The sequence below is a fragment of the Grus americana genome, chromosome 4 (assembly GCF_028858705.1).
Source record: "Grus americana isolate bGruAme1 chromosome 4, bGruAme1.mat, whole genome shotgun sequence".
NCBI lineage: Eukaryota > Metazoa > Chordata > Aves > Gruiformes > Gruidae > Grus > Grus americana.
Window position 1 is genome coordinate 8,148,162 of NC_072855.1, and position 19,339 is coordinate 8,167,500.

Genomic DNA, 19,339 nt, shown 5'->3' on the forward strand with positions numbered 1-19,339 from the left:
TAATAGAATTTTGGGATTTGGCCGATTCATTGGAAGTGGTACTGAAACATAGTCTCAATTCCTGCTTGGGTTTGGGGCCTGCTTAGCTCTGTAATTTCCCTAGAATGTTAAAAGGTCTTTGATAATCCACTCATAATTTTCCATATTTAATTCTAAAACGTGAAATATAGTGCTGAATAAACAAAAGACATTTTGACAGGTGGCTATGAAGGGGTTTGTTGTTAAAGACAGTGCATTCAGGGTGATCCTACTTCACTGCTTTTATAGTACCTGCCTACTTAAGACTATTTTATGTTGGCAAAAACTTTATTGCTTACTGCACAGTCACGTGAAGACTACATGAAAGATATTTGAAAACAACGGACAGCAACAATCCCTTGAATACACAGATGGATGTTTGTCCTTTTAAGTCAAGACACACCCTGCTGCATTATATCACAACAGAGAACAGCATCAGGAATCAACGCCATTTTTGAGAACTGGAGAAGACAGCAAATGTTGGTTTCCATTGAGACTATCTTGATATTCCAGTGTGTGAAAAAAATAATAAAATATAACTTAATCCAAAAAACCACTGATCTGGTATATTTTGTCCTTTTCGATCGTACAGGACTATATTCACTACCACGATGTCTATTAAGTTAGTTGGACTTATACTTTGAAATAAAATATTGGCTAATAGATGAATGATAATAACATACATACGACATCATTACAGATGCAAGAAATGACACATACAGTCAGGTCATCATAGGGAGTGATTATTGTCTCTTTACTTTCCTACAAAGGTACATATTAACTAGCTGCTTCCTTAGCACCCTGAGAAATGCACAAAGAAAATATTTTTGTCCAAGCAGTTGAGCTTCATCATAACAAAAGCGAAGGAAGGATGAAACCAGTTCCCCGTCTTGTGGCTATGTTGTGTGTTCTGGTTTAACAGATGTGAAACAGGCTTCTGATATTGCCTGAAGTGAATAACTGCATAGTATCAGCTGCTGAGCAGTCTCGCATAGGAAGGGAAGAGTTGCAGAGTCCTCATGGGGTCTCTAACCGCAGAGAGAGCCGTGGGTAGGGTCATGGGTACCCTATGAAGAAAACCTGGCAGAGAGGGCAGAGTGGTCTCTCAGCAAGGTTGGAACAAAATCTAATGCAGTGAGATTCCAACTTTGATTGGTGCTTTTGAGCCCACTTATAATCCAGAGGAATAGTAAATTACATAAATGTGCTAAGTACACAAATACCTTTTCCTTGAAACAGATCAGAATTGATTTTTATATGTTTTGGAATTGGCATCTGGAACTAAAGATTACCCTCCAACCTTTTCAGCTCTTTAAAATTAATCCCAGAAACACGGTGAAGTCAGATCTAAAAAAATCTGTCCCATAGATTATTTGTTTTGATTTACTAGTCACCAATCCCCAGATAATTTGGATATAATTAATGCAACTCTGGATGCTGATCCAAATCCCCATACCACGACAGGTTTTTCTGCGATAGGTCTCTTTCCTTCGACCACAGCAGAACAGGGAATCCTAAGGAGGAAAAGTTGTGCTTGGACCTTCAGCTGAGCAATTGAGTTGGGTCTCAGGAGTCTCAAATTACAGAATAGAGGTGTGGGGGGGAAACATCTATCTCTTGTACTTCCATTTTCATAACAACCACAGCTGTGACAGATAGCATGTGCAGTTCCTTCCATACCTTTGCTGTAGTCTGCTGCTAGAATGAAAACCAGCAAAACTTGTGCTGCAGAAAGACATGAGCCCCCCAAACCCAGTCTGAGATATTAGATGACGGATGAAGATGACAGTCTTCATTTATCAAAGTCTTGTCTTCCCAGTAGAGTTCCTCAGTTTGCCCCAAGTTCCCCTCTGTTCAAATTTGCTTATAATACACTTTAAGTGGCCCTTATCTGATAGTATTTCTATGGGACCTTTTGTGGCAAAGGACTTTGGAAACTATAGACACGTAACATTGCTCTTTCTGCAGGCCGGAGGAGAAAGACTGTGTGCACAACAGGACTGTGAGGCAGGTGGAAAGCCTGTAGCCAAGCAAAGTGAAGAAACTTTACCACACAACTTCTAAAACTTGGGTAGATCATGTAGAGCTTGGTTTTTAAGGGGTTGTCCAAACATCCCTTAGAACAATGGAAAACTAAGTGGTGACTTGAGAGTGAGGAATTAAACCTGTGGTTCCAGGAGTCTTAATAATCCCAATGTGACCCTTAAATCACAGAATTATAAATTAATTATTGCCCCAGAAAGAAAGGAGTTATAATTCTGAAATGGCTTATTTTGCCTTTGCAGGTGTTGCTGAAGATGCATTTTATAGGAGAAGTTCTTGTAGCTCATGAATTCTTATACAGATTCCACCTTAAATGGATTTTATCAGACTCTGCACTGGTAAGCTGATGCTAATATTGGCTCCAATAAAGAACAAATCAGTGCCCAACTCGACTCGTCTTATCGCACAGTCAAAACTGATGGCTGAAGAAGTCATAAAGATCCCATTTAATCTCTCGCCTATCTATCACTGTGAATGTCTTTATCCTCTTTGTGCAGTGGTAATATCTGCTCATTATGAAAGCAAAATAGATCTGGCATGAATAAAAGCGGAATGAAGTGCTCACTTTGATTTTGACAGCATGATCAGTGGAAGCAGTAATCTGTGAGAATCAAAAGGGCTAAATTATTCCATAACAGTAATTTGAGGGAACAGCTCAGAGCATACACATCTGCTTTCATATATTGTGACGTGCACTGATAAAACATCCTTCCCAATTTACTCTCTCTGTGCTTGACTAATCTGCAACAGCTCTCACAATGTCTAATCATGCCATCAAAAAGGAGAAGAAGTTCAATTGCGACTCAAATGAAAGAAGATTGGAAAACTATCCTCAATTGAAATTACATTTGTAAATGAGCCATAGTTTTTCTGTTCAGAGTGTGTTATGGTAAATCTGCCTGAAGAAGTAGTTATGCTGAAGAACAGCAACGTGTATCTAGATTGTATTTATTCCATTACTGCTCAAGTAAAATTATGGCAGCTTGGAAACCCTGGGGCATGTTTTCAAAACTGATATGCCAAATTCATAGTCAGATTCCTGTAGTATAATTATAGCATCTCTGGCCAGCTGAAAGATTCCCAATACATATAAATTACACAGCCAGGTTACAGTTATAGGGTTTTTATTTTTAAACATTCCTGTTACAGGAGATTTGTTCCTTTATTTGCAGGCTGGGCCACGGCCATACTTTTCTCACTTTCTTCCTTTGTTCATGGCATATTTTGGAGCTAGTTAACCAGGCCTCTAATATACTTGAAACACAAAACCAGAAGTCACTTTGAAGGTGATACAAGGATGTATCCTGCTAATCCTCATGGACAAAAGCATAACGTGAAGCACGTGCGGGCTGGGGTAGAATATATGCTACCCAGATTGAAAGTGAGACAGTCACATTAAAGCCCCTGTACTGGATATTCACCTTCTGGTTGTTGACATGCTTTCTAACAGACAGTATAAACCTCTTCTTCCTAAAACTCGTGGGCATCCTTTCTGATCTTTGCTATTTCAAGTCTACCCTGTGGCGCTCCAGCCTATGAGGACATACTGTCACCTCTGCTGGGATCTCACTTCAAGAAGTGTTATCCTTCCCTTAAAGCATCTGCTCCTGGAGCCATACGGTTTTGTCAGCCAAGGTATCGTATCTCTCTATCATTTTGATTGGACTCACACATTATTGAATTGCTTAAAGCTAGCAGTACCGGGTGTAGCCCTGCTGGAAGGATCAGTAATGAGCCTCCCTCACATGCCTGTTTTCCTGGTACAGCCAAAGAAATGGTGATTGCCTGCTTTGTAGACCTGTCATCAGGTTCACTGATGCAGTTCCCTGTATTATGTATTTCTACGATGAGAATATATCTATAGATCTGAAAGGGCACAGGTAAGCAAATGATACTGCTGCCAACTCTGCTGATATTGCTTGCTGTTCTGTTACATGCTTTGGAAAATTTGAAAATATTAACCAACAGGGTATATTCATCCTAGGAAACTACAGCTGGACGCCATTCTGCAAATATTTAGGTCTTGGTAAAATCTGCAGTAGTTTTACTTGCACATGGGTTGGCAGCTGTTACTGGTCTTGAACTTGCTACTACAGCAGTTTAACTTAGCAAAATAATTCAATGAATTTGGTCATATTTTTAATAATCTTTTGCTCATTTTTAGCTTGTTTTCTGCAAACACTTGAGTTAATATCTAGGGCTGACTTTACCATTACAAGCCTGACTGGTCAGGATTTTTTTTCAATCTGCTCAACAGAAAATTAAGTCTCTGCAAAAGTGAAGTAGGTAGTGGGAAAATTTTGAGTTTAGTAAGATTTTTTTTTTCCATTGGAAAAAATGAAATCAAAATAGTTATTTTGCATAATTTAATTAGATTTTGAATTGAAATATTTTCTTTGGATATGCCTTTGTACAGGAGATGTACTAATGGTCCATTATATTTCAGCTCTTTCTTGTTCCTATTGCTACCTATTGGCTTTACTACTTATCCCACGATAAACTGCAATGTCCTTTCACCTTAAACTTCTTTGATGTATCATGCTAGACCTGTGACCATGGTAAATGTTGGAGAATGTGCTTGAATTAAAGCATATGTGAGACATCCAAAGAACTTTTCCAGTGACTTACCTCCTATCACTTGTTGGTTCCTGTAGGTTCACTACATCTACTATTATACTCGCAGTCCTTGGACAGGGATTTGAATGTTTTATTGGTCAAAATATTTAGCAAACTTTTGTGTACTGACTGAATAATATGGCCTGCAATTTTGGTGTAAGAAAAAGCCTCAGCTGAAATTGATTTTTAAGTATGCACAATTGACTAGCTATGTTGGGAATATGCATTCATTAAGCCAGTAAAGGGATATGATATCATGTGGCAAAAAACCCCCATGCAGCTCACACCATCTGACCAATCACTACTTAGCAATAAGGTTTGATGAATAAAGAAATAAAGGCTATTCTAGAATTTTGTATAAACTATAGAATTGTACAAATTTTTGAATAATAAAAACAACTGACTGACTGCTACACTACTTTTGGATATTCTAGCTTCAGTCATTGTTTTAATGATTTTTTTTTTTTTTTTGGTGAATTTTTGACCATATACGTGAGATATACAATAGCATATGAATAAGCATTATAGATATTCTGATTCGTCAAAATCTGGAAAATACTACTTCATGTTTTAAAGTCAAAGAAATTAGATTAGTGTAGATGTTTTGCTACCTTCATCTGCAATAAAAGACTACTTTTAACATTCCATTGTAAGGACAGCTGTGTAAATGCACTGTTTTGGAGTATACTTGGTCATGCAGCAGCTAATACTCTCAGTATAACTTAGATGATTTGCCTTACTGGTCGATATGTTCTGTGACAAAAGTTATGCATAATTAACCTTGATTCCTCAAGTACTTCTGCCCACACTCAACTTTGCCCATAGAACTAGCCACATTAAGTTCAATAGACGTAATTACACCCTAATTTAGGTTTGTGCCTGAGCATTTGCAGGATCTAAAATGTCAAGATCTTTGAGGAAATGCCATGTCTTCTTGCATGTTTCTGTTCCAGCCCTAACACATTTTGAGATAATAAAAAAAAAATAAGAAGAAATGATGATTGTAATCTGCATGCATAAATTCTCCAAGTTGTCAACATCTCTGTTTCTGGACTGGTTCAAAATTTAATTTTCTCTTGCCTATTCACATCCAAGGTATTCCAAAGTGACATGTATATCAAGACTTAGCTTAACACATTTTTTTTCTCTGCCAAAGACCCACGAAGAGACTTTAGGGATAAATGAGTCTGTTATGGCGATTAACAGTACAGTGATGCATAGCAGACAACTGACTACAAACTGCTTTCGTTACAGTACTCGTGTTCATTCCTAATTTTCTCTGTGGAGAATCAGATTCAGGGATGAAGTGGTGGACTAAACAGGTTATTGCTATTGGCTTGGAGAATAAGGAAAGAAAACCAAACACATGCTGATAAAACCCTGGCTACCTCTCCTGCCAGTGTTATCATTTAACTTGAAAACATTTTAGACTCTCAGTCTCAGCCTCCCTTGCTGGCCGATGATGGCTTCTGATCTCACTGCTAGAAATTGTCTTTCTCTGTTGGTTTGGCTATCGCCCTTTCACAACAGACCCCTGCAGTGTTTTCAACATTGCTGTGGTAACAGCTGGGAACCGTAGGCTTTTTAAATATCACCGTAATGCTGTGGTGCTCTTTTCCTCCCTTGCACATCATCACAGATTAAGGCAAAATGTGATTCTGATGAATGCTGTAATGTGTTTATTTGCATTACAGCGTCCAGCCACTAATTGTCTCAGTGCTGTACAAAATTGCAGGCAGAGAGCAGACAGGGGTAATAAATGGCAGCTGCAGCTAAAACTTATAAGTGTGTAGAAACCCACGTGTCCGTCTTTGTGTTCTGTACTTTTCTGAAATGCCTCCCACTAATTCTGTGTATCTGCTTGCGAGACACACTTAGTATAACTGAGGACCTTCTGACTTGTTCTTTCTCTGACAGAATAAGTATACATTTTTGTTCTAATATATATGTCTTGTAAAAAAATAATTATGAGATTAAGACACTGACATCTCACGGCAGCAACGAACATGCATCAGAAGATATTTTGCACCAAAATGATTTGTAATTTTCCTTCAAGAAGCCTGAGGAGCACGAGATTGTTGATGTCAGTACTCTTTTTCCAGTTTTTATGAAAGAAATCCATGATGATATTTTGCATTTTTATGTCAGCTGCAGCTGAATTTGGGCCATTTCTACATCCTATAATGCAAATGTTCTCCAGCCGCTGAGGATCTGCAGGCTGACGGTGAATGTCTGCAGAACCACAGGAAATAAGTGAGCATCCTCAGAAGTTTGCTGAGGGTGTTTTTGACCTTGGGTTTTTGGCATGTTGGCCCAGACAGCCAATGTGCAGGGCAGGGAATGGTCTAAATCGAGCAGGCAGCCTGTGGGAATGGCTGAGCATGCTGGATCCAAAGCAGAGCCTTTGCATGCGTAGGGCTCCAAGTCCTAAACTTTCTACTAAAGGTGAACACTTACATCCATTCATTGAAAACACAGCCGTAAGGGATGATGTGCCCTCATATATGCTAGCTTGCCAGTTAGAGAGCTTAGGCAGGCCATGGGAGATTCAGGTCCTGGCCCCTCCTTGGCCTGGGGGAATTTAGACCAGTGTCTTCTTCTCTGGGCTGTGCTGAGAAAGGGGAGAGGAAGGAGGCTGTGCATGAAAATGATGATTCACTGGGAAGAGGAGAACAGAGGGGAAGGGAGGACATAGCTCTGCATGCAACACAGGGAAAAATCATAATCCACCATGTACAGATGGAGTCCTGGCCTCCAGACCGCTCCCAGGACTGTTCCTAGGGCTTCGCCTTGGTCACCCTGAGTGAGAGCCCCGTGTGGAGGTCCCGCCAGGCTGCGGCTGCTCTAGCTGTGCTGGTAGAACCCCTGGTGGAGACTCAAGAGCGTGTTAACTGGAAGAGATTTTCTGCCCAGGCAGCTGTGCTACCAGCCTAGGCAGCTCAGCTCAAGCTGCTAGAAGTGCTCTTTTGCAGGCACAGCAGCGTCCACAGATGGGGTACAGCTAAGACATAACTCTGTTAAATAGGGGACCGTGATTTTGTTTGAACTCTGCTAGCAAAATGCAGTAAGGGTCACCCTGGTCTGAAAGTCAGCCTTGACCCATGTTTAGGTCTGAAACAAGCTTGAATTCTGGTCTGTGCTTTCATGCCTTTGTAATACTGCTGAATGCCACAGTGCAGGAGAATTCATGTTTGGTGTAGCGTTTGTGCAGCACTCCGCTTCACTTTATAAACATCTTTTATGTAAATCAAGTGTTAATTATCCCTGCTCTGTATTTTGTGTTGAATATCATTTTTTTAATTACAGGCTTCATCCCAGGTTAAGACTGCATGCCTGTTGTTGAGCCAATTATCATAAATTCCCCTGTAACAATTAACAATATTGGTACAGAGCTGCATGTATTTTAAATGTTATAATTATGCTCAGCTCTTTTGTTAATTGGCCTATCTGACTCTTTACTTTTTATGCTGCTCATCTGCTCATTACCGCAGCCATTTAATTCAATTAGCACCTTAATTAGAAGAACAGCCATGTCCAATGTCGTAGGACTTGTCAGAGTATGCGGCTTGATTAGCAAAGACAAACACACCATGCAAATCAGGCTGTAACATTTGGGGGGCGGCAGGAATGGAAGGCAGCCAGCTGGTGAAGTGGAAAAGGAGCCTGTCTTCATCCCCCAAAGCTTTGCCAGGAGAGAGAAAATAAAGAAGGCATCAGACTGAGGAAGGAATAAAATAATTTACAATTCCACGAGTTAAGGCATCACTTAACATGAATGGTGTGTAACTCCTGAGGACGGTGTCACTACTAAATTATCTCCTACCCCCAGTGCTCTTAAAAAAAAAAAAAAGACAGAAAGTGAGAGAGATATGTAAAAATAATACAGTAATCTCCTACCATATCATATGTCCTTTTCAGAGGAGGAAGCCAAACCCCAAAGTCTAGTTTCAGAGGATGCGGGAGGAACAAAAAGAAACACCCTGATCCAGGCTTTGGTGTAAATCCGCATGGCTCCACTCAGCAACGCCAAGTGAGGAGTGGGCCCAGGGTATTTTGAAATCATCCATTTGACCTAGGCCCTCCTGTTTAAGATAGCAGCACTGTTGAGGACAGACATGTGAGGCTGTAGGAACCGTATTTTAAAAAAAAAAAAAAAAAAGCTTCATTTTCCAAGAGCAGTTTAAGTCTCAGTTTTGTTTTGTGCCAGTCTATTTAAATCTTTATTCCCTGCCTATTAATTCTCCTAATTAGAATTAAATGAAGCATGCTAAATTGCTAGATTAACCAATAATTAAGCAGGCAAAGCACTAACGTTTAATACACACAGGCAGCTCTTTCTCTTCTGTGATAGCACCGTGTCATGCCTGCTCATTTTATTTGAAAGGAATTAAGAGGCTTGTCTTCCGTGATCAACACCCCCCTCCCATATTAACTTACATAAAATAAAGACTTTCCCAAAAGGGGCTCAGTTTCCAGCTAGTTATCAAGGAACTCTTGATTTTATTTTTTAATTCCTTATCTGTGAGTCCTTGTGAAACCTATTTGAATCAGTCGGCTCAGGAAATCCAACGGCCGTACATATATTTAGCAGATAGTAGATTTTAATTAAAATGATATATAGTTTGTGTGGTTCTCCTTTTATTCTGTGTTCATTTCTTTATTTCTGCTCACGTAATGAGGTCCTACACTTATTTTCAGAGGATGGCAGTGCCTCTCCCTCCCCCTCATCTCCCTGTGTTGTGTCCCCCCCCTCCAATATTCACTTTACATATTTACACATTACTTTGTCTTGATGGCATATACCTTATTGTGGGATCTCTCAATACCACGCACTTCTCTATGTGTAAGCGAGGGGCCGCGCAGAGTCTCTAAATCAGTAGATTCCATCATCTTAGGCGGTCTTGGTGATTTTGAAGGTTATTGCTTGGGCGTGTAAGTGCAGGCAGAGCTGGGGTCAGGAGCAGGACCGGCACGTTCAGATGGGTGTTTGTGCCTCTTAGGAAGGTGCTTGTTGAGATATATATGTGTGTATATATATATATGCCTTGAGCATGTAACTCATTCATGTACAGAGGGCAGCAAAGACTCATCAGAGGGATTTCGTAAAGCTGCTCAGTCTCATGGTAACTGAACACATATGTTCTTGTCTTTTATTCCTTTGGCTTGAGCTGTTAGCCAAAATTTGGAATATGTTTTGTTGTCCCCCTCCTGGAGTGGAAAAAAATGTGATGGAGTCAGATGTTTCTCTAGGTATGTCTACACAGTATTTTGCAGACAGGTCCAAATTTATTTTGCCTATGTCTTGAGCAATCTGCCTTTGAAAAGGAAGCTGTGTGGCCGTATCAGCGAGCCATGACTTCTGTTTTGAAACGGCTTTGCAGCTGTTTGGCTTGCATCACTGACGGAGTAACTCTGCCTTTGATGAAATCGCGTAACAAAAAAAGCCGGCCCAGAAGTCCTGTTTCCCAGAGATACCAAACAAGAGGCTATGTGTCTGCTCACAGTCCCAACTCTCTTGTGGCCAGTACTTTGCCCCAAAAGAGATCTCTCAAAGGGGCTGTTTAAACAATATAGTTGAAATGATGTAGTGTCTTGCTGCAGCTGAAAGAAGACAATCTCTGTCTTGTTTCTCCCCACTCCAGGTGATCCTGCCCCTTTTGGTACTTGTGTGAGCATCTTCTGAGATAATTTTCCTTGCTAGTCTGGAGGAAAGCCAACACAACAAAAAAAGACTTTTCCCGCTGGCTTAGCAGATTGGATCTGCATACCATACGGCCAAATGAGTATGGGGGCATCACGAGGGCCAGAGTAGGATCTGCAGCTGGTGAAAGCGAGCAGAAACGGGACCACCTCCTTCGATGGTAGTAAATGAGTAGATTAGCCCAGTCATCACCAAATTGCAGTCTATGCTTTTAGACACATAGGCGTATCCTGGAGTAAAATCACTGATAATGAAAAAGAACATATTTGATTTTATTTCTCCTCCTCAAGTGAGTAGTCCTGCTGGCTTCAGGGGAAATTAAGCATCATTGCTGAAGTCATCAAAACTGCCTGATTTCAGATTTTTTTCAGGAACTCAACTCAGACTCCCTAATAACACCAAAAATTTTAAAGATCTTGCTCCCAGTTTGTGCAAGTTTTTCCGATCAGCAGCTTTCCTTCACTTTAGGGTAGTTTCGTGTTCTTGTTCTATGCACATCTCTAACTAGGCAGAGCAACATCAAGCGTCTATGATTTGGCATTTAAGCTATGCAAATACTAACATCTGGCTATGTTTTCTCTATGTCTCTCTCACACGCTCCACAATTTAAGGCTGTGTATATGAACATACCCTTGAATGCATTGGCATAAACCTCTTTAAAGACAATGCCGATGCCTGTTTCTCAATATGAGCAAGTGCTCAGGGGTTTGCTGAGGGCAATTTGTAGAGTCATGGTCCAACACAGGTTTAAACCCAGACGGGTTCAAGTTGAAAATAAAATTAAATCAAACCAATAGCTCAGAGGCATCAGGAATGCCCTTTCCCACTTAAAATTTGGCCTGTTTTTACAGTTGCTTGTGAAGCAAACCCCACTGGGCTGTACAGTCCTGCAGATAAACATGGAGAAGAACAATGCATGCCCTCTGAATCCTTAATGCCAAGAAATAATGGTGAGATGATGGGGCCTTGGAAGTCAAGGTAAATGCAGGATATGAGCAAATTGCTTCATTTCTGTGAGGGGCTAGCTTGAGCAGGCTGGATTTTAATTTCTGAGCTGTCCTATGGCATGAACCGTGTGGCCCCTGCAGTACACGCTGAGGACAGCGGAGTCTGCCTTCCCTTTTCGGCTGGCTGGCTGATTGATTCATTCCCTTCTTTTTTTCAACCCAAGCTTCTTACATGCTTTGGTGATCATCTTAGTCAGTCTCCAGTACCTCTGTCGATTCTACGTGTGTGCCTGTGCGTGTGCATGCGCATGTATTGCACTTCATCTGCTTGGTGCAATAATATCCGGGGGGAATGTGCAGGCTGTAAACTTCTTCATAACATCCTGTTCCTGCAACTTGAAGATATTGACTCTGAAGGGAAACAATGGCATGAATAAAATAAAAATAAAAAAAGTTAATTATCCTTTGTGTTTGTAATTTAATTAAAGATGTAGTAAAGTTTTACTGTTTTTCCAGGTGATGATGTTTAGGGCTCTGAAAAGCTATTTGTGCTGGTGAGATTAAAGTGCATTTTAAAATGTTCCCCGAGCACTTTCACATTTGTTGATAGATTTTTAAATTAAACTTTAAATTGTAATCTAAATTACCTCCAACAATTCATGGTCCCTGTAATGAACTCCCACCATTCCTGCTGTCATCTGACTATGATATACTGTAAATGGTAACTGCTCAGGGTTTTACTGAATAGTGCTTTAGTATTACTGCACTATATTAGTTGTGTACAACCCTCAAATAGAAATCAAAGCACAATGCAGGTTTGGTTTAGCATAGTAACTTTATTATTTGCCAGTCTTTAGTCTTAGTGCACACTGCTACTGTTAATCATTTGAGACCTCATAGAATATACTTCCAAATAATTTTTTAGGCATTCCTGTCAAGGTAAAAGTATTTGCATTTTACCAGCCAATGAGCTTTTGGACATTAATCCTTAATGGGTAAAATAAAACTAATCGGGGAATATGAGTTCAAGTGCTCATTCGTAAAGTGACCATGGCTCATTGGCCCCTGAGGCACAGTTAGAAAAAAATACTTTCATAAATGATTGATGTAGATTCAAAGAGGATGATAAGATTGCAGTGGGACAGTGGAAATAATTCACCATGATCTGCTCCAAGGGATGATGTAGGTATGCCGAGACTGAGCGGTTTCCAAGGAACTGCTCAGAGCAGAGCAGAGTCTAACTTGCAGATCACTGATTGTCCCTGGTAGATCATATTGCCTGAGGCTCACGGACATGTTCCTGGGATCAAAATAAAGACTCCAAATATAAGCTCAGTTAACATCCATGGAAGCTCTCAAGGATCTCTGAACACTTACACATGTGGAAAATTAGAAGAAAAATTTATTCCTACAACAATTCTAAGAGCAAAGGTCCTAGCAGAAGAGCAGAAGCAGAAAATAAGCAGACCAAGGACTTTTTGCTACAGAAGGGTGCCCAGCAGTCTGTCATACGGGTACTTACTGACATAGGGTTTTATCTTTCTGCTGGAAAGCTCTTGCGGACTTTTCTTCCGCACAGCTACATGAACTGTACAGGCCTCAGCTTTTGCTCTTCACAAATTCCCTGTTTTAATTACATATTATGTGAAATTAAAACTGGTTTGCTTGGTTTCATTTGATTTTTTTAGCTCTCCTGCTAGGAGAAAAACGAACACTGTTTGTGTCTCCTGTTCACCTTTGCCATTTGTCATCATTCAACATGTCAACAGCCATGCTGGTTGGTAAACATGACCGTTAGGTTCATCGCTTTTCCTTATTCCAACCCCCTCATTTGGGATGAGTTTTCCATTTACCCGCAAAACTGTTGTACTCTTCTCCTACAAACCTTTCCTTCCTTAAATCCCTCCACTGTTAGGCTACCTGGAGGAAAATGACAGTGTCTATGGTGCCAGCATGTCGCAGTCACTGCCTGCCAGGCTGAGCAGCACTCTATGGGTTTCCTTTTTTTCCCTCTCCATCTGCCTCTTACCATCTGTCTCCTGTCTACCAAAGGCAGATTGTGCCAAACTAACCTGGACAGCTTCCTTTGATAAGATAGTTGATTTTCTAGTCAAAGGAAATGCATTAGATACCATCTATCTGGACTTCAGTAATGCATTTGATATGGGGTAATGATCAGTTAAACTGAAGGAGGTGGGGATGTGCAAAAGGATTAGAGGGTGGGTCAGGAACGCACTCAAGTGGGGACAAAATGGAGAAGTGCTGAGATGGGAAATGCTGACCTGAAAGACAGTCACTCAGGAATCACTTCTGGATTTGATCTTGTTGAATATCTTCACTTGTGATGGAAGGAAGGAAGGAAGATTATGGTGATGTTTGCTGATGAACCAAAACCAGGAGCTGGCTATAGTCTGGAGGAGGATCAGAGCATCATAGAGAAAGAATTTGATAACTTTTGGACTGGAGGTAGCAGTGGAATTGTACAAAACACAAGATCATGGCTAGGGACTGGAAATGAAGATGTCAATACAGCCTGGGAATGGCTGAGAAGTAAAATGAGGCTGTGATGCTGGTTGGTCACAGCTGACTATGATGCAGGTCTTGAAAAGCAAATGTAGAATTATCAGGAGAAAAACCCTTCCAACAGACAAAAATGAAGGTAAATGAAGATCTGGATGCTTATGTGAGTCCATTAGTCTAAACACCTTGGTGGGAGATGAAGCTGAAGAGACACTGTGGCACATGATTATATTTGGGTGGAAACCTAGACCACAGAGTGTCTTTGGAGTGGTCTAGAAGCAGAAATAAAGTCAAAAAAACAACAGCAGCAAAAAGATTTTAAGATGGTTCTTGATGATTGAAAAACAACACTGTTGCCTGTGAATTCAGGCATCTCCAGTCCATGACCCAGGAGATCTCTTCCACTTAGATTGCAAGCAATTTAAGGCAGTGACTGCCTTTTTGTCCTGCGTGCCTCCATTCCTGGCAAGGGCTTGGAGCAGTCACGAAAATACCAAAGGGACCATTGAGGCGCAGCATCGCCCCAGTGCCTGGGCCTCTTAAACACGGCCCAGTATGCCGAGAAAGAGAGTATGTGTGGGAGGGGCAAATAAAAAGAGAAACCTAAGTGGAGGTAATATGGCAGCGAACAGGAAGGCATGCTCACCCGACAGCCGTTTATTCAGATTTCTTGTCGGGTTTTCATTTATTATACAAACAATCTGACCAACCATGAAACAGAGCTATGAAATGAAGTGATAAAAAAGATTTCTTCATGCACTGCTCAGCTTACATTTTACATTATCTCTTTGCCTCTATCTTTTCCATTTCTCTTCTGGAAAGATACAACAACAACAACAACAACAACAAAAAGAATAAAAAACCCCCATGCTATATGATGAAACCTCAAGAGAAGGAGATTCGTACGAAAGGCATGAAAAATCCTATAGGTATTTGACACTGATATAGTTAAATATTAGCAGTACATAAAGGTGGTGTAGCCTGTTACCAATGGATCAAAACCTGGTTAATATATACATCAGAAAAAGTAGTTGAAAATGGGAAGTTTTCACCTCAAGAGAGGTAATTTCCAGGCTATTCAATATATTTAAATTTATTGCTGAGAAAATAGCCATATTTTATGCCACTTTTAAAAAAGAACAATGGAAAAATGGAAAGGTTTCAGAAAAACAGTTTGAAAACATAACTTAGTTCTGGTATAAGGTGTATTTTTTTAAAGATATTTAGGAATTTTCATCTATTTAATTTATCAAAAAAAGGTATAAGAGAAATGGCTTAAAGTAACAGGCAGTTGCATATAGAAGCAGTTTCTCACTGTTGGTGGGTTTTCAGACAAACCGTACACCAAGAGCCGGTGGTTGGAGAGGAACATTGGATGCATTCTGATTAGAAAAGTATGATGCCCAGTGAGGCTAATTACCCAGGAGAACCACTAACGCTAGATGCAATGACTTCTCTATCCCTTGTAAGCGTTGAATCAAGTCAAGTCAAGATATTTTAAAGAAATTATGAATTTGATGTGGAGCTTATGGGGTGAAGTTTCTTTGTAGGTCTGACTGAATTATCCTGCTGATACATAAATCTATCTGTTTTTTAAAATCTCTGTCTAACGAAGGCCTCTGCATTTATCAGCGTGCATTTTTGAAAAATGTGTACTTTTAATTTCCATTTCTCTTGTAATTCAGAAGTTTAAAGGGGCATGGCTTTCAGTTTGTACTCAATTTCTGCCATTGAAGACAGAGCCATCAGGAAGCATTCCTCAGCCCTGAAAAGCAGATGCCGTGCTAAGCAATCCTCTGTACCTACACACAGAGCACACGCACTCTTTGCAAAAGACAGAGAGCAGGATGCTCCTTTTGTGAAGAAAGTGAGACTGCAGTGATAAGAAAAACTGGTCTAAGATATATTCTGCCTATAGTTCTACTAAAAAAAAGAAAAATATTAATATCAATATAAATGCAAGTGAATATCTGCCTTCAACTTTTTAAAAAAAAAAATAAATGCTGTTATTTCAGCTCTGTGTTCTTGATGACGAGCAATTGATGAGTTAATTGCCTTCCTGTTCCCACTGAATCGAATAGGAGTGCGTCTGCAAATACTGGGTCAGCCGTGTGAGTAAAGCGTTCATTGTTCACTGCTTACAGAATCCCTGTGCTATGACAGCAAATATTGTTTTCTCCCAAGCTTAAAGAAGACAACTCCAGTTTTTCTGTTTCACTGGGAAAGCCTACTTTTTTTTTTAAAGTAAAATTAATGAAAAAAGCAAAAAAAAAAATAATTTGGAGGGGAGGAGATACATTCCTCTCTTTCTCCAATTTGTGAAGTCAAACTTTCCTGATTTTATGTTACATGCAGAGAGGCATTTCTCTGATATACCTCTATCCCCAATTCGTAATGTAAATATTTATTCTCTTAAATGCATGCAGGGTTATTAATGATGACAGGGTGCTTTAAGCATTCCCCTTAAAGGACATATTGTTTCTTTTTTGCCCCTTTGAGAGTAATTGAGAAATGCCCTGCAATGAATCTGACGAATGAATATATATTGCTGTTTTACATGTCGCTACCTACAGACAGCCAGTCCTAATTTAAGGCGGGATGAAGATAACAAACTTCACGGGGTAAAACAGGATATAATCTCTCGCTAATAGAAATTCATATTCCATATTGTACATCAGGCTGTTGATGTTTAAAATGCTGCAGCGGTGCTAACATTAGAATTCAGAGATATTTGTTAACGCTTCTCTTGAGACTGTTCATACATACACACCCTCAAAGAGATAGCACGAGCCTCAAAATGAATTTGTCGGTGAGGCTTTGGAGCCCTATTCTGTTCATATATGGTTTCATTTTTCTCAACGTGACCTTTGGTTCGCAGCGGCGATGGCTTTGGTTTGCTACTGGTTTCGAGGCAGCAGCTTCAAGGGAAAATGAGCCCGTGTCTTTTTTAGCTCTTAACAAAACTGTGGTCTTGTAGTGAACAGAGAGATCATATCTCCCTCACAAAGTGATACACGCAGGTTAAAGGATGTCTGCCCTGTTTCATGGGAACGTGGGTCTCTTGGACTGCTGCCTGATTTCAATAAAAATGAATGGGAAAGTATGGAAATGTGCAGTGAATGAGCAACTTCATGGATAATAGACCTTTACTGTTTTTATTATAAAGACAGGGAAAAAAAAAGAGGTTAGAAAATGGTTTGGATACTTTCGAGTTGCTTGTGGTGAAAGGTATTAAAAATATGAAAGGTTGTTTTTTATAAATGCGGTTAACACAGAATGATGATAATTAAAAATACTGCTAGCAGCGCTCCCACATCAATAACTGCATGCCTTGGATTTTTAAGTGTGTTTCATTTGAACTGTTGCTAATAGTGCCTACTACAGCTCAGATGGCAAATATTTCTATTCTAATGTTATCCTCATCGTGTTCTTGAACGCAAAATATTTGGAATGCCCCTAGATTATCTATTTATATACATTTCAATACATCTAGGGAATAAAATCCTCCTGTAATAAGAAATAGGTGTTTTAATTAAAATACAGTTTTAAAGAGGTGTCTAACTGTATGCTAAATTATTTTAATAATTTTATATTATTTGCTGTCTTGGCTGTTGCCAAGTCATGAAAGGCTGAAAAGAATCCATATTTATTAAATTAAAATAGTCCTGCATTGCTTTTAAACTGAGGATAACAAAAATGGCAAAAGTTTAAATGACAGCAACAATCCTCTCTTAGAATTAATACCTTGCTCTATCCGAAAATAAACACTCAGACTGGAAAAATTTGAAAAGAAAATTTTGAAATGTAGGCAGTAGAAAATGTGTTTTATACCTGCAGAGGTTAAACAATGGTGCACAGTGCGCATGCTTCCGGCTAGTTAAAAGCCTGTCCTGCAGACACTGGTATGCTTGAGTAGCTGTACTCCCATGAGTAGTCCAACTCAGGGCAGCGTTGCTACTCACAGAAGTAGTAACTTCCATTAACTCATGTTTTTAAGTTGAGCAATGGTAACAGCACGGACGTGGTACGGTTAAGGTTGATGACCACGTGAGATGCACAGTTTGAATATAGGAGTTGATGTGAAGCGATAATTCAAAAGGTGTGCAAACCAAATAGGTGCAGTGTTGACATAATAACTTTCCCCTCCACAATTGGAAAGATGACTTGATTGCTTAGTTATTTCTCTCCCTTTTCCTCCCACCATTTTAAAATCCTTTAGAAAATAGAACACAAGACCAAGAGTAAACTTGCTCCAAAAAAGCCTACCATTGAACAGTGCTCAAAGTATATGAGAGTTCCTTGGGTAATTAGAGTAATAAATGAATGCTACATTTAAAAGAAAATACAAACCACAACAAATGCCTGAGATGGATTGCTATGGATTCAAAGCGGGGGCTGGGAAATGACATTTTTCATGTGAGGAAATTCTAGAGGCACAATAATGAACTTGGCAGCTTCATGAACATACATGGATGAACAGAAGCTATGAAACAGGGATGCCCAGGCAGCTGAACAAAGGAAGCTAACATCAGTCTCTGCAATAAACCTCAAGAAAATAACTGTTGAAAACTGTCCACAGGAGATGGTTTCAAACGTATGGAGATGACAAAACCAAAACGTGCCTTTCTCTACCACCTCTAAAGGATGTGGCAGAGGAAATGCCAGAGAGGAAAGGCACTGAATTGGTGTCAGCAGCAGCTTAATGTGGCCTGATCCCTCCAAAATGCATTTGCTATTTATTCTTGTTGCTTAGTTCTAGACACAACAATAGGATGAGTCAAATGAAGAGTAAGATAAATGTGCATGTGTATTTCCAGAGCCAGGGTTCGTGCCCAGCAGCAAAATAGGCTCTGCACTGGGGGACACTGTGGCCGAAAGCATCCGATACATAGATCGGGGGTTTGATCAGAGAGGTGAGAAAGTATCTGTGATATTATCAAAATGTAAATAAGACAAGAAAATAAGAAAAACAAATTAGCATGAGCGACTCAGATAGGCTCACACACACAGAAATATGCCCAGTCAGATGTCAAGCTGAACTTTTAGTATTTTGTTATGGTTAAATGTTTAAAGAAGATGGCCTGTGGTTGGTGGGCTCTTCAAAGGATTTATCACAAGTTCTAAATATCCTAAAGTTACTGATAGACTTCACAATCACTTTAACAAGTGCGGACTGCTTTTGAAAATCCCATTGCAACATATGTGCATATGTTCATCTTCTAAAAAATAGACACAGTTGCCCAAGTTTATATGCTTAGGGAAAATGCAATTTTAATTGGACAACAATGTGACCATTATGAACCGTTTGGTCCATTGCCACTTTGGCCGTTCTGCGAGCCTTGTCCAGCTCCTTTGCAAATCTTTGAGCTATGGGTTATCGGGAGGGCTGTGGTGAGACACAGCAGCTTTTATCAGCATGAGGCAAAGCCATGATTTTTCCAAGTACTCTTTGCACATCCAATTTCTGAAAGCCTGTTAAATAGATATGGGGTCA